Below are 14554 nucleotides of genomic sequence, written 5' to 3'. Positions count from 1 at the left end.
ATATTGATATGAGAAGGCCCTTTACATCTCCCACTGCCAACTTCTGTCCTGCGGTGTGTTTTTCCATTTCATATATCCATTTACCCGCACCTCCACTTAATGATGGGAGTCTGCATTTTATATTTTCCTTGTCTGCATGCTTCCAAGGGACGTATTGTGGTCTAACCCCTCCCCTCTCTAGAAGAGGCATTAAGTTGTGTCCCGTTTTACCCCCTGGGTTCCACAAAATTGAGTCCTCACACCCCTCCTCTTCTTCCGTCTCTTCTACATCGTCAGCTTCGTCCATATTTCTCCTGGTCTCTACTCTTTCTCCTCCACCACTTCCCCTTCTTTCATCATTTCCTTTACTTATTGTGGGCGTGTGTATTCGTTCTCCCTGCCTGCGTCCAGGGAGGTCTCTAAGCCTTCCTGCATAGGGTGTCAGTTCTCTTGTGAAGGGCGCTAGTTTAGATGGGCATGTTGCACGTAATAAGCGTGGGGTGGTGGAGCATGCATGACGGGACGGTGACGGCGTGGCTTCACGTGTCTGCCCCTCCTCCATTCCATGCTCCTCCTCCTCACTTCTCTGCAGTTCTTCCTTTCTCCTGCAGATCCATGGTGAGTCTTTATTTGTCCGGGTGGTGTATAGTTTATCTAGGCTTTCCCTTTCACTATTTCTTCCTTCCCTCTCCATTCCTTCTTCTTCCTCACTACAAAAGTCATTCATAAATGGCAACCCCCAAACTATCTTTTTCCCCCCAATCGTTACTGTTCTTAAGTCTATTAGGTCTGTTCCTCCCTTTTCTTCTTTGCTAATCGCTCCCCTTCGTGCCAATGTTGTTGCTACTTCTGTGCCTCTATATACATTCCTCCTTACTTCACTCTCCCCCCTCCTATCTTCTCTTTCCCCTTCGTTTCTCTCCGCTATTCCTCTACCAATTTCCTCTTTTTTCTTTTTTAATTCTTCCATTACTTCACAACTCATTTTTTCCAATATTTTTCCATCTTCTTTCTTCCTTTCCCATCTCTCCCTCTCCCTTTCTAATATACTCTCTATCATCCTCCCTTCTTCTTATTTCCTTGTCGTTTCTGACAGTAGTCTCTTCTTCCATATTGCCATTTCTTTCCCTTTCTCCTCTTCCTCTTTTTTCCTGTCGCGCAGGACTGCTCTTGATACCCTTTCCGCCGCTGCCTTTAACCTTTCGGCTTCTCTCCTTTGCTCCTCAGTTCGTTCTCTCATTTTTCCCAACTCATTCTTACCTTCTTTCCTTTCCCGTGCTCTCTCTCTTTCCCCCCTCTCGAGCTGCTTGATCAGTGCATTCTGTTCATCCCTTAATTCTGCTAATCGTTCCTCCAAGGTCTCTTCCTTTTGTCTTAACTGCTCTTCCCCCTTTCTTTTCCCCTCTTCCCCTTCCATTTCACACTCCCTGCCATTATCCTCGTCCATTTTCCTCACCACCTCCTTCTCTTCTCCTGTTAATGAACCTCGTAATTTTAATAGTATCTGCGCAGCTACCCACTCATCATTTCCTACGTCCGTAGCCTGCTCGTCTTCAGTCCTCCCCTCCCCTGCTAGCATCTTCCTATGGGCTGATCCCGTTGTACTAGTCCGCTCCCCTCCCGTGTGGCCACCTGTAGCTGTATATGGAGGCGGGCTGTATGCCAGGTTCGAGTACCCCTCAGCCGCCCTTAATTGTTCTCTTGCTATTTCCCCTAGTTCTCTTAAAGGATACAACCCCCCTCCCTCTTTTTTCACTACCTTCGCTAGAGGTATATCGTCGCTCTGTTCCTTTTTTATTTCATTTTCGGTTGAGTCGTCACTCTTTTCTCCTCCCTCTTGTCCTTTCCCCGTGTTCTGTGTTCCTTCACTTTCCTTTTCCCCATTCTCTCCCTTCTCCTTAATCTCCTTATCTCCCGTTGTTTCCCCTGCAATGAACATTCCGTTTGGTCCTGGTCGGGACCCTTGGAACATCCTCCATAAGTTGAACACCTCCACGTGGTGCGTTAACTTCTTCCCCTTGTATGTTTTGTGCAGATGGTTTAATAGTGAGTGTTGGGTATATGGATCGAAGCTACCATTAGGCGGCCATGGTGTCGTCATTTTGTTGTCCGTCCCCTGTGTCCATTCTATGCTGTACTTGATCAATTTCTCTTTATGGGGTGATAGTGTTTTACATATGTGTTGCAGCGGGGTTGTGAGGGTGTTCCCCCACCTCCCCGATCCTGTCCCATATGACATAGTAGCGCTCCACTTGTTACCCTTCCCCTATTTGGTAGTGGTTATCTCACTAGCAGTTTACAATATACAGCCTTGTATCTTTACCTGGCCCCGTAAGTTTGGGGACTTGCGATAGTCTGCTAAGGAAAAATTAGTAAAATATAGTATTTACATTTGTATATTCTTTTCTTTAGTTTCTTCCTTTATACAACACCCTTACGGCCCCCTGCGGCCGAAGCGCACGCAGCCCCCTGCGGCTGCGTGCCCCTTGTGACGTTCTTATACCGCCGTCCTACTTTCACTTGCTCCTCCTCCCTCTTCTCCACTTGCCGTGGCCGGCGTTCTCCGTGCGCAGCCACGTACCTCCTTTCGCCTTCCCCCGATCAACTCATTACCGTGTACCTCCGTTTCCACGCCCTTAACACAGCTCTCCTCCCCGCCACTCAAAAATAAAAGATGCCTGGTTCTCGAGATGTCCTATGTAAGCCCTGCTGGTGACGTCACCGATCTCTTCAACCTACTGGTAAGTTCTTTATATATTCTTTAAGTCCAAAATACACTCGCAATCTACCCCCGTTAACCCCACAGCTGTCTTCCTGTCACTCCTGGAACAAGGTAATCAATAATATAATCGGACTGCGCACACTGCGTCGCCTCGCGTGTGATACGCCCCTCGACAGGAGGGCTTAACCAGCCAATTATCTTCCGTATTAGGCAACCAGCTAGCTACCGCCTACAGGGAAACGTCATCTATCTATCGAGTTTCCTGCTCGAACAATAGGGATCCTCATCTACTCATTGATCAATAATTGCCAAATCGTAGGAAACCACACACACACACACCCTTACACGTGGTCGCGACCTAGGCCAATTAGTGTCTACGAGCGGCCGCACGTGATGTTTTCGTGCTCCGCCCCCTTCTCTCCCGTAACATAGCGGACTGCTCTCGCACTCGTCCGGCTACCATTCATTTCATTGCCAACACTAAATTATCAAACCTTCGCCGCGCAACTGTGCAACACCTCCCACCTCCCGTATTCAATTCCTCCCCCCTCCCTCACGATTTCACATTGCTTGTTGGGCGAGGCATACTTACCAAGTTCTCTTGATGCGGGGCCGCTCGACTGCGTGCACCCCTCCAAGCGGCTCGCCACCTCCCCTCGTCTGGACTACGTCTGGACACTCGCCAACCGCGGGCGGGATACTTCTCAACCGGCTCCCGAGGGCCACTATCCGGATTGCGCTGTCCGGTCTTCTCGCAGTTCCGTGATTGTCCTGTAGTCCTCAAAAGGGGGCAGCGGCAGAGGGGGCCACGCCGCCGGGCCTCCTCGCAACAGGGAGCACTTGGAAAAATAAAAATAAAAGCGGACCTTAAACAGATCTCAGCAGTGCCTCCAACTTGTCGGGGGGAAATTCTCCCAGGGCCGGCTGGGCCGTCCGCGGACCTCCGGGCAGGGAGGCCCCAACTCCTCCCGTATATCCCAAAGAGATGGAGTATGAGACACACGCAAGAAGCAAGGTGATTCTGCTGTTTATTAAACAAAACGGCAGGGATGGCCAAGGATCATACAAGTCCGTCCTGACACTCTCTCAGCAGCGTAGGGCTCGCAGGCCCTTTTTACCTTAGCGTGACACGCTACTTGCGTCACCTTAACAAAATTAGCAAAAAAACTATCGCCACTCTGGATTGGTTCTCCGAGTGGTAGGGTTAGTATAGCATACATATAGAAGACTTGGTTATTGGTTAAGGGTCAGTCAGGTGGTATACTTGGGTTGTCCCTTCAGTTTGATACATAAAAATTGTTACATGAAGACCCCTGAGGATTGGTCAATGTTAATGGCGTCAGTGATAAGGGTCCCATGTTCTGATTGGTTCACCCGCGAGCCCCCCAGTCTGGGACCATCGCTGTTCCCAGCTCGCGGTGCACCTGTCATTTGCAACAATGTTTCACTATGGGTATGTGCAGACAATGTGAGGATGTATTCATAAGCAGGAAGGCCGACTACTCCCACCGTCGCAGATGTCCGTTGAGTCTCTTAATTGTATCTGCCTGTGTCTTGAGACGGGGGGATCCAGACGCCTTCTTCCTCCTGGGCTTGGCACCCTATCAAGTTCGGCTTGGTCACGTGAGGTGGGGACCGTGGTTGAGGCAGAATTCTGCACAATTAATATTGCATTTCTCACCGTGTGCCTGGCTTATCTTGCAGGTGCGACCTTGGCGTCGGCTTGCGGAATGAGAGTTTGCAACGTTGTGCCCTTGACTGTCTGCTTTCACTGGGCTCATTCTGCAGGGTCAGCAACCGAACCCTTGTTCATTTAATGTTCATGAAAGCTTTTGCTTGCGGCCTACTTGGGCCTGGTGCATAGGTGGAACCATTTGATGCAGAGCGCTGTAGGTTATGGTATCATATTGCTCTATCCCCAGTATCGTGTCTCCGTTATATTCCTCATTATGGTACATGGTTTTAGAAGAAGCGTGAGCAAGCCTTTTTAGATAAGTTCATTATGCGTCTTGCGTTTCTGCATTTGAGAAGCCTATGTTGAAAATAATAAAGATGCACGTCCGTGGGTGTGTCCGTCGCCTACGTCATAGCACTGAGTATGTTCTTCGTGTGGATTGATGTGGGAGTGTCCAGTGTGTATGTTGCACGAGTGTGCTGACCGTTAGCTAGGTCGTCATGACATCTCTAACGATGTGTTGATTTGGTGCTGGATGGTCTAGTCGAGTTCATCCATGCTGCAGGTGTCGGCATGTGCAGGGCAGGCTGGTGGGCATGCGAGTGGGCACATCCGTATGTTCTTGTACCAGGGTATTTGGTCGTCTGGGAGATGGGCAAACTCCTCTCGTGGCGGGTGTCTGGGCCGTGATCCTCCAGGCCATGGTTGAGAGCCTTTTATTCGCTTTTCCCACTTCAGAACCTTTATATCGAAACCTCTGAGTTGCAAAACGTTGGATGGCATGAACGTAGCAACTGCTAAGACAGTCAGCGTCATCAGCATATTGTGCCGACAAGGTGTCTCTAAGCTGATGCAGTTTCCACTTGGACCAATGTACACGATTACCAACATTATTGAGCCGTAAATTTGCCGCATTCATATTTAAAGGAAGTGATTTTGTTTTGGGCCATTCAAATGTTAATTGTAACCAACTATGATCACTCAAGTGGGTCTGCTTAATAGAAAATTTGGATATGTTGTTCAGAAATTTGGCATTAACAAAGATATAATCCAACGTTGCGAAACAGTGAGAATTGTGCCATGTAGATCTGGGGGGAACATCTCCAGATATTGATCCATTGACCATTAGAAAATTACGGTCAGCCATTAAGGTTAGCCAACGGCATTCATCAGATAAGGGGCACCATTGTTTTGGAGTAAAAAGATGCAAATTTAAATCCCCCATTATGAGTGTGTTAGTGATGGTCACGTCCAATGAAAGTTGGTCAAGAATCTTTCTGATAGTATCGAAGAAGTCATTCGAAGAAATATGTTTTTTCCCCCAATAGATATTTATCAAGGCACAAAGACTGTCGGCAACGCAAATTTTTACATATTGAAAACATGGTGGAAAAGTCTTGTGCCAGATAACTTCGATATTCTTATCCTTGCGGAAGACCATAAAAAGCCCTGCCATCGGACGACCTTTAACTGCCTCCACCGCTGGAACCATCAAGATGTTATATATGTCCCAGGTTGGAACATTACGAAGCCATGTTTCCTGAAACACAAGGATATCAAATTGTGAGAGATCCTTATTTTGATTATTAAGAAAATGTTTATATGTGTTCCAGGAAAGTAGACTAATTGAATAGAGCTTCTGAACTAGTTACGAGCCCACATGATCCCTACTGCGGGACCAAGCATTATGCATAGGTCCCATCTCTTATGTATTAGAGGCCATCTTTTCCCCATATATGCGATTTTTAGAATGATCATCAATGAATTTTGTCTGATCCTCATGGGATACATCTTGTGTCAATATAAAGCCTAAGTTGTAAAAGGCAGTACGCGCCAGCCATATTGTGTTTAGTACCACTCTTGACTGCACAAATATACGTGCTTCTGTAAGGTCGCGATCGTTGGTAAACTCGACCAAACTAATGTCAGCTGATGTAATGTCTTCAAGAGCAGTAATATCGGCACAGATATTCAATATGCTGCCTCGATTGAGATCATATAAAGAAAAGGGGTGGCCACGACATCTTATCAAAAGACGGTAATGATTTTTAAAATGGACATTACCAGTGTGCCTGGATGATCTAGAACTGAGCTCGTTCTGTTGTCTCGTGCTGGGGGCTATAGAGCACCCAGCACCTTCCTCTATGGGTTTATGCAAGGGTATGTTCTGTGCTTTCATCGGAACCTTTATTAAAGGATCAATGTTAGGTAGACCCTTTTGAGAGTTCTGAGGGTTAGGATCAGATATGTATAGTGAACCCTGTTTTGGTAACTTACTAGATTCATTTTCACTAGTAAACCTTTCAAAGGAGGCACGAATCTCCTCTCGTAGATCCTGTAAAAGGTCAACAGGGTGCTGTATCTGAGTTTTCCCCCTCCCCTCTTGTGGGTCAATGGAATTAGTTTGTTCAGTCTTGCTCTTGTTAGCTGAGGCACTAAAACGCTGTACAAGAGCCTCACTAGCTTTAATCTGCTTGTCAAAGGAGGCTCTTAATTCTGCTCGCACTTCTTGAATAATATCAATGGGTGTTCTTGACAAATTTACAGCCACTGTAGAGTCAAGTGTGCAAGCAGTACCTGTGTCTAAGGCCTGTATCCCTTGTGTGATAGCTAGTGGATGGAAACTTTCATTGGAAACAGATTGCATATATTAAAGTTTCCTGTCTAGGGGACTGAATTTCCATATCATCATGTAATTTTCGCTTTTTTCTGGTCGATACAGCCAACTTAATAACTTTCTTCGCTTTTGTCTTTGTGTTTGTGGTATAAGGAGATTGAAACTTTTTAGTTGCTGGTTCACCTGCGGTGCAACCCAGGGTTGGCACAGGTGGATTTTTAGAGTTACCAAACAAGGGGGCGAATGAGACACCCACAACTTTTGGGGTTATCCCATTTTTCATTACGGAAATTGGAAGCGAAGAAGGTTCTTGTACAATGGGCAATGTGATTTGGCCCTCCAATATGGACACGGACGAAATGCCCGCGGGAAGGCGTGATCTAACATCAGAAATGGTATTAGAGAATGGTTGTTCAGATGTCAAATTTGATGACAACACACCAGACTCTATGCATGGATTTGTCTGTATAGATTGGTTAATCATTTTATCAATACTAGGCCTGGGTAACAAACTACGTGCCTTTTGTTCTTCCTTCAAGAGCATGTGTAACATATGCAGTTCACTATTTTGCGAACGCATCTTTTCATCAAGGGATTCATATAATTTAGCCAAGGATAAGAGAGTAGTATTCATGGCACTCAATGTATTATTTAGTGCCGGAGCCTCAGGAAAGGAGAATCGGTTTTCCTTGTATGGCATCTGGCTATCGCGAATGAAGTAAGGATGATTATGGTCGGGTTCTGAATATCTGGTGCGCCTACGTGTAGGAGCTACAAAGGAAGTATTAGATATTGGAGATGGCGACTTATCAAATAACACCGGCGATTTATATAGATCAGGATTTTTAGACTCTGTTGGTGGAAGAGAGTTTGGCTTATAGGCCGGATCGTTACACCCGCTTGTTTGAGGCTGTGAGTTTTCAGTGAGTCAGATCAAATCACCGGTATTTGAACAAATGTAAAGAACATCATGGGACTTGAGTTCTTGAGGGCCAGACGCCAGGATGGAAGCCAATGTATCATTACCAAACTCCCCCACCGTTGTTAATTTGGCCGACTCCGAACGTAATATGCGCTGTGCTTCGACAGAGCATAAAGGCACCTGAGGGGGAACAATTAAAGATTGAACATTCAGATTAACCGCAGCGGGCATTGTTTGTGTAATACCAATTTCACCTGTTGAATAAGCCATAGAGATTGTGGCGTTGGCCACCTCAAATCTTAAGTGAGGTTGCTGCCCAATTGCGGGACCAGCAAAATGGTCCAGCACATCCTGCTTGGAGCAACTTGTAACTAAGTTTCTCTCAGGATTTTTTAAAGCCACATCTGCGGGTAGATAAACTTCAGCCACGGTTATGGAGACAGCTGTCGCCTCCCCCATGTTGGCACAATTAACACGAGGATCCGGGACCAGATTAGGCTCTGGGACAGAAAGAGTCGGCGGCTGAATGCCACGCTGGATGTTTAGCGTTTGCTTCCCTGGACCAACTCTTGTTGTATAAAATGATGGAATGTCCACATTAAGTGAGCTCGCTCGGAGTCTCCCTTTTTGTTCTTTAGCCCGTGTGCTTAAGAGGACCTTGTCTGGACGAGAGGGCAATGGATTGTAAATATTAACAAACGATTCCGGCATGCCAGATGTCAGTAAATTAGTCTGGCGTGCCATAAATATAATAATGGAAACTAAATTAAGTAAAAAAGAAAAGAAAAAGACAGAGACCTACAACAAATAAAATTAAATAAATGAAAAAAAAGAGAAACTTACAAAGCCACCCACACCCGCTTTCCCGCTAGACAGCGAGACAGCAATTCACTTTAGCAATTCACTTTGCTATTTGCACGCGCATTCGCGCATGCGCGAGTTTTTTAAGCAAAACTTGTGGGATAGGTGGGATCGGTGAGCTAGACAGGAAACAACAAGAAAGGAAAAAACCACAAAAGAAAAATATCACTAACAGTCCACCAATCAGGGCGTCAGAATGTAGCCCAAAGTCCAAAGTCCAGTGTTGCTCCTACCCAATGGGAGCAATCCGAGGGCACCAACAGGGCGGGGTCAGCGGAGTACAGCGGGACAGAGGATTCGTCCAGCGAAAACGTCGGGCAACCAGGCAAGCTCCAGCTCCAGCGAGACAGCAATTCACTTTAGCAATTCACTTTGCTATTCGCGCGCGCATTTGCGCATGCGCGAGCTTTTTAAGCAAAACTTGTGGGATAGTTGGGATCGGTGAGCCAATGGGAGCAATCCGACGGCACCAACAGGGCGGGGTCAGCACAGTACAGCGGTACAGAGGATTCGTCCGGCGAAAACGTCTGGCAACCTGACAAGCTCCAGCGAGACAGCAATTCACTTTAGCAATTCACTTTGCTATTCGCGCCAAATCCTTCTGCTTTATTTCCCACACCTTCACAAATGCATACATTGCATGTTTTTCCCTACAGTTCCTGCCATTTACCCTGTAAAGGTAGCAAAAAAGCATACGATTATTTCTTCTATCTCCTAACATCCAATAACACTGCCTTAAAAAGCCAAGTGTGCTCTGTGTGCTTACTATTGTAATCATTTCTAAAGCACGTTCAGCTAAAAGATTGTAAGTAAAATATACAGAATGCACATAGGCAAAGGAAAGTGCATCTACATGCTTTGCACAGTTATCAGAAAGCACTACTACTGCAAAAACAAAGAAATCCATGTCTACATTAACAACAGTGCTATTAACACACATATGTACTAACTTCTTTCTTTCACAATTGCAGTGAAGACCACTCTCCTGAAAAGCAGCAGCGTCTGAAGTATGTACCAGAATTCAGAAGAAACCTACTCTTTCCATCCAAAAAAGTAAGTGCAATACTGCCATAATTTACTAACTGTTACTCAAACACTGTAGAATTCTAGTATTGTAGAAAACACAATTGTATTAACCTTGCAACATTAGATTCAGTATTAGTGCTTCCCCTCAGCAGCTGCATACTTTGTATTGTCATCTGAGCACCAGTATAGTAACACACAAATATGAGACTTGCCTTCCCAACCTGAAGTAGCAGCCCATTGCGCAATCCATACATCCTTACCATCATACGCAGACATTCATGCACAAAGCACACATACACTGTACAACTTCCCAACCCACACTTTCTTTTTTCTCCAACAGACCCCAAAGAATTCCTACCAAAAAGCAACTCTGTAGAAAGCAATGCAGAAGTAGACAAAATCAAAATAAAAGTCTCCAAAATAAGCACCCACCTCTAGCAGAATGTGTACAAAAAGTTCAAACAAAACAGCTAATACAGTCATTAAGCAAAACAAAACCAGCTTCCAGTACAGAAACTTTGCCTCCTCTTTCAAAATGTAAAATGAAACAGAAAGTGATTAACAAGACTGCAGCTACCACTTGTGCTAACACTGCACCTATAAATCTTAATGTAGCCACAAGTAAGCATACCCCAAAAATTATTTTACAAAAAATGTTCCGCCCCATAGTCCTTCAGAACCTTATAAAAATAGGAGAGAAATCCGGCACAACCCTTAAAACCTATTGTAGAAAATTAATCCTAGAAGCTCTCATAGACAGTGCAATCCTTCTCAAAAGGAAATTATTTATTTTAGGTTTAAACAGACTGAAACCACTAACAAAACTAAGTACTACACTACAAAAAAGAATTCTCAATAAACGGAATATCAACAAAGATAGCTTCACAAACATCTGTGGAGGTGAATGGAGTCACACCACGAGCACAGAACCATATTTCAATGAAGAAGCATAGAAACAAAAGCAAATAAACCCAAATGCCATACATAGAAGTGGACGATGGTATGAACAATTTAATAATACCATTATGGAACAAGAAACGCTGCTCACAAAAATATCCCCAGAAAACTTAGTATCAACTCTCCATTCCACTGAACCAAAACGTACAGTCTATAAATTGCTGTGCACATCTTTCAAATCTTTACGCCAGTTCCTCAATCAGTATGTGAAAGGCAAAGACAAATTCAAAATCAAACTACTACTAAATATGAACTCCTGTCCAGTGCGCAAACACACAGGACTACAAGGACATTCATTAGCCTGCATTTCTGGACCTATTGATATCAACACACCATGCAACTATAAGAAATCTGGTTCATAAACTGTACTATGCCAAAAGTCCTGCTTTAGCACTAGCCAATTTAAATAACAATCTTCTACAGCCAAACAATCTTCTACAGCCAAACAATTACTCGAAAATGCAATAGCTTTACAACAGACTAGCAATAACTTTACAGATGGCAACCTTCTACTACACACATACAAAAAACAAAAAAGAAATGCTAAATTTTAAAAGTACATCTGCTGAAGTACCAAACCATGTGTCTGTGTGTTGCCGCAGGGCTTTTTTTAATAAAAATAGCACAAAAACTGTAGACATAATGTACAAAATAGAAGACAATGAAGATTTCAAGTGGTAACAATTAGCTCTCTATCTTATAGCAGAAAACAAATGCGAAATGACTGACCCCTTAATACTTTGCAGTTACTGCACTGCAAAACTTTACAACAACCAAACACCTTCACGTGCTATCACAAATAACTTGGAATTATTCCCACTACCAAAGCTCCTGCAACAATTTAACTTATATGAGAGCATCATAATTCAGACAGTGCACCCATTTCAAGCAATAATACTCCTTCCACCAAAAACAGCAAAATTACCTCCCTCTGAATTAGTGAAAGGCATTTGTGGCAAAGTAGTTTATTTGTCATTAGATCTCAAAGAAAATGTACACGCTCTGGGAATGCAACTTCCAATAGATCAATCTTTAATTATCTTAGTAAATGGCGTACCTACAAAAAACAAAAAAAATTGCCAACAACTCGTGGACTTACGTAAAGTTAGACAAGCCCTGCAATATCTAAAAGACAACAATAAATGCTACAAAGAAATTAATATTGAAGAAAACCTAAGGGAAACCACTAAAATAATTCAAGACTCATCAGAAACTGGTCAATTTCTACTTCTAGATCCTACTACAGAATCCAATATTTTAGACCATCATAGAGTTCACCCATTACACTCTAAAGACACCATAGATGATGCACTGGAAACATACAAAATGCGACAAGCCAAAGGATCTCCAATCAGAATATTTGAAAAAAGTATAGAAGCATGTGCCTTTCCTCTACTCTCTCCTACTGGAAAAGGAGGAAGGTATGATGATAGACCCACACAAATAACAGCATCAGAATACCGCTCTCAACAAATGTATTCTGAAGACCACCGATTCAGACAAAACGTGGAATACATATTCCACCTTCTCTTTGAAAATGATCTAGCAACTCTATGCTATGGAGTTGCACACACATTGAAATCATGTACCCATTTTCAAAATATGTCAGCTACACAATTACTTCAAAAAGTGCAAGAAAAAGATGAGGTTTGACAGTCAAGCATTACAAATCTTTTAGCAAACATGCGTTGTACAAAAGAATACTGGTTCCGAACATCACGGAGATGTACGCTGTATGATAAGAAACCTTGGCCCACCCACTTGGTTTGTGACATTAAGTTGTGCAAAATATGCATGGGAAGATTTACACAAATTCCTATGCATAGCAAACAAAAACAAAACAAACATAGATATAAAAACACCACAAGAACTCTGCTCTCTAGATCCTGCAAATGTATCAAGATATTTCCATCATCGCTTCATTGCTATGCTACACCTCATTTGTAATAAAACTGTTCCTCCCCTCAGTGAAGTGCAACACTTCTTTTGGAGAAAAGAATACCAAGCCAGAGGAACATCACACATCCACATGCTTTTGTGGATTAAAGATGGTCCTAAATTTGGTCAGGACAGTGATGCCACTGTTTTACAGTTCATCCAAAAATATGTCACTTGTGAAATCCCTTCACGAACAAGACATAGGGCCTCATTACGAGATTCGTGGTAAAAAACAGACTTTACCAGCATGGGGGCAATACCGCATCTGGGTAGCACTGACACCGCTAACAGCGGGCGATTGCAAGAATGTGTGCAAACGCGTAGCAGGATGCCGGTATCCTCTGTACTGGCATGCCGCAAATTACCCTAAAACCCCCGTTAGTGGCATCATGCAAAGCACTGACACCTCCTTCACCTTCGTCTACCCCTAAATAACGGGCACCGGCAATAACGGGTCCGTCAATACCAGAGCCGGAAGTAACGCCTCACACCAGAACGGGAAATGCTACGGCGGCCATCTTGAAAAACACAATCCATTGCAATCCTCGAGACACAGGACCTGGATCCACACACCTCCAGCTGCATCTTCAGCTACACATCCAGCACAATGCCAAAGGCCATTAAAAAGGAGCTTCCCTTCAGCGAAAGGAGCGCTTCTCTGAGGACGAGTTAAACATGCTGGCAGACACTCTGGCCCAGAATGCAGACGTCGTCTTTGCATCAGACCTCAAGCGAGCTGCCCAGCTAAAGAAAAAATAAATTTGGGAGGAAGTGGCCCAGAAGGTCAGTGCGGTCGGCACCACTTCTGCACCGTCAACGATGTCAAAAAAAGGTGGAATGACCTGTCACTCCGTGTGCGCAATATCCTATCTGAAAATCGGAGCCAGGGTCTGGCTACAGGTGGCGGGTCCAACTCCCCCATAAAGCTCACCCAATGGGAAGAAACATGTGCAAGCACCATTGGCATGGAGTTCATAGAGGGAGTGGGCGACATGGACCATGGTGTGCCGTCATCGGCAGATGGAGGTGAGTGTCCACACAAACTACTGGAATGCAAAGTATGATGATGGGCCACAAATGTGACAGTGACATGGGCCAATGCATGGGCCATCACACACACATGGACACATCCCTGCCTAGATGCAGTCCCCAGCAATGTCACATCTAAATGCATGCAGCATGCCAATGCCATACCTGAGACACACCCCACAAACAGCGAAACGCCATGTGTCACACTGCACGCAGTCCACAACACAAAGGCATGTCACACAGCATACACCACCTTACACATGTGTGAACGAGACGTATGCCTGAATAACTCCCCCATATAGCAAGCAACCTGTATGTCACAACTCCAAGACAGAAAATCATCAAATGTGTACAACTGCAGTAATACCAATGTGTGCATGATGCATGCACAACCATCACTGATGCCGTCCCTCTCTCGGTCCCCCACAGGCTCAGATTCCGACAGTGATGCACAGGACACAGCTGCACAGGCCTCGATTCCATCAAAGAAGGCCAGGGGCGGGGAAGACGGCAACAGGCCTTCAACATGTAAGGGCCCAGGCAAACAACAAAAGCCACCGAAGGCAAAGCCGACACAGGATGGCAAGTCACAGGGGCGGCAAAGAACAGCCGCACTACCAACAGTGGCTATACCGGTGGAATCCACTGAATCTGAGCCAGTGGCAAATGTGACCCTGTATGCTGCAAACAGCTCTGTAGGGGAGTCAGCTGCCACAGCATCCCCGAGTGGCGATGAAGGACAGTGTCAGATGGAGATATGTGTTCCTGAGGACGAAAACCTGTTAACGGAAGTTTTAGGCACACCCAGCCCCATGCAAACACCCCAGT

This window comes from Ambystoma mexicanum, chromosome 2q, assembly GCF_040938575.1.
Source record: "Ambystoma mexicanum isolate Mex_15411 chromosome 2q, UKY_AmexF1_1, whole genome shotgun sequence".
NCBI lineage: Eukaryota > Metazoa > Chordata > Amphibia > Caudata > Ambystomatidae > Ambystoma > Ambystoma mexicanum.
The sequence above is the reverse complement of the archived record's forward strand: the minus strand, read 5'-3'. Positions refer to the sequence as shown.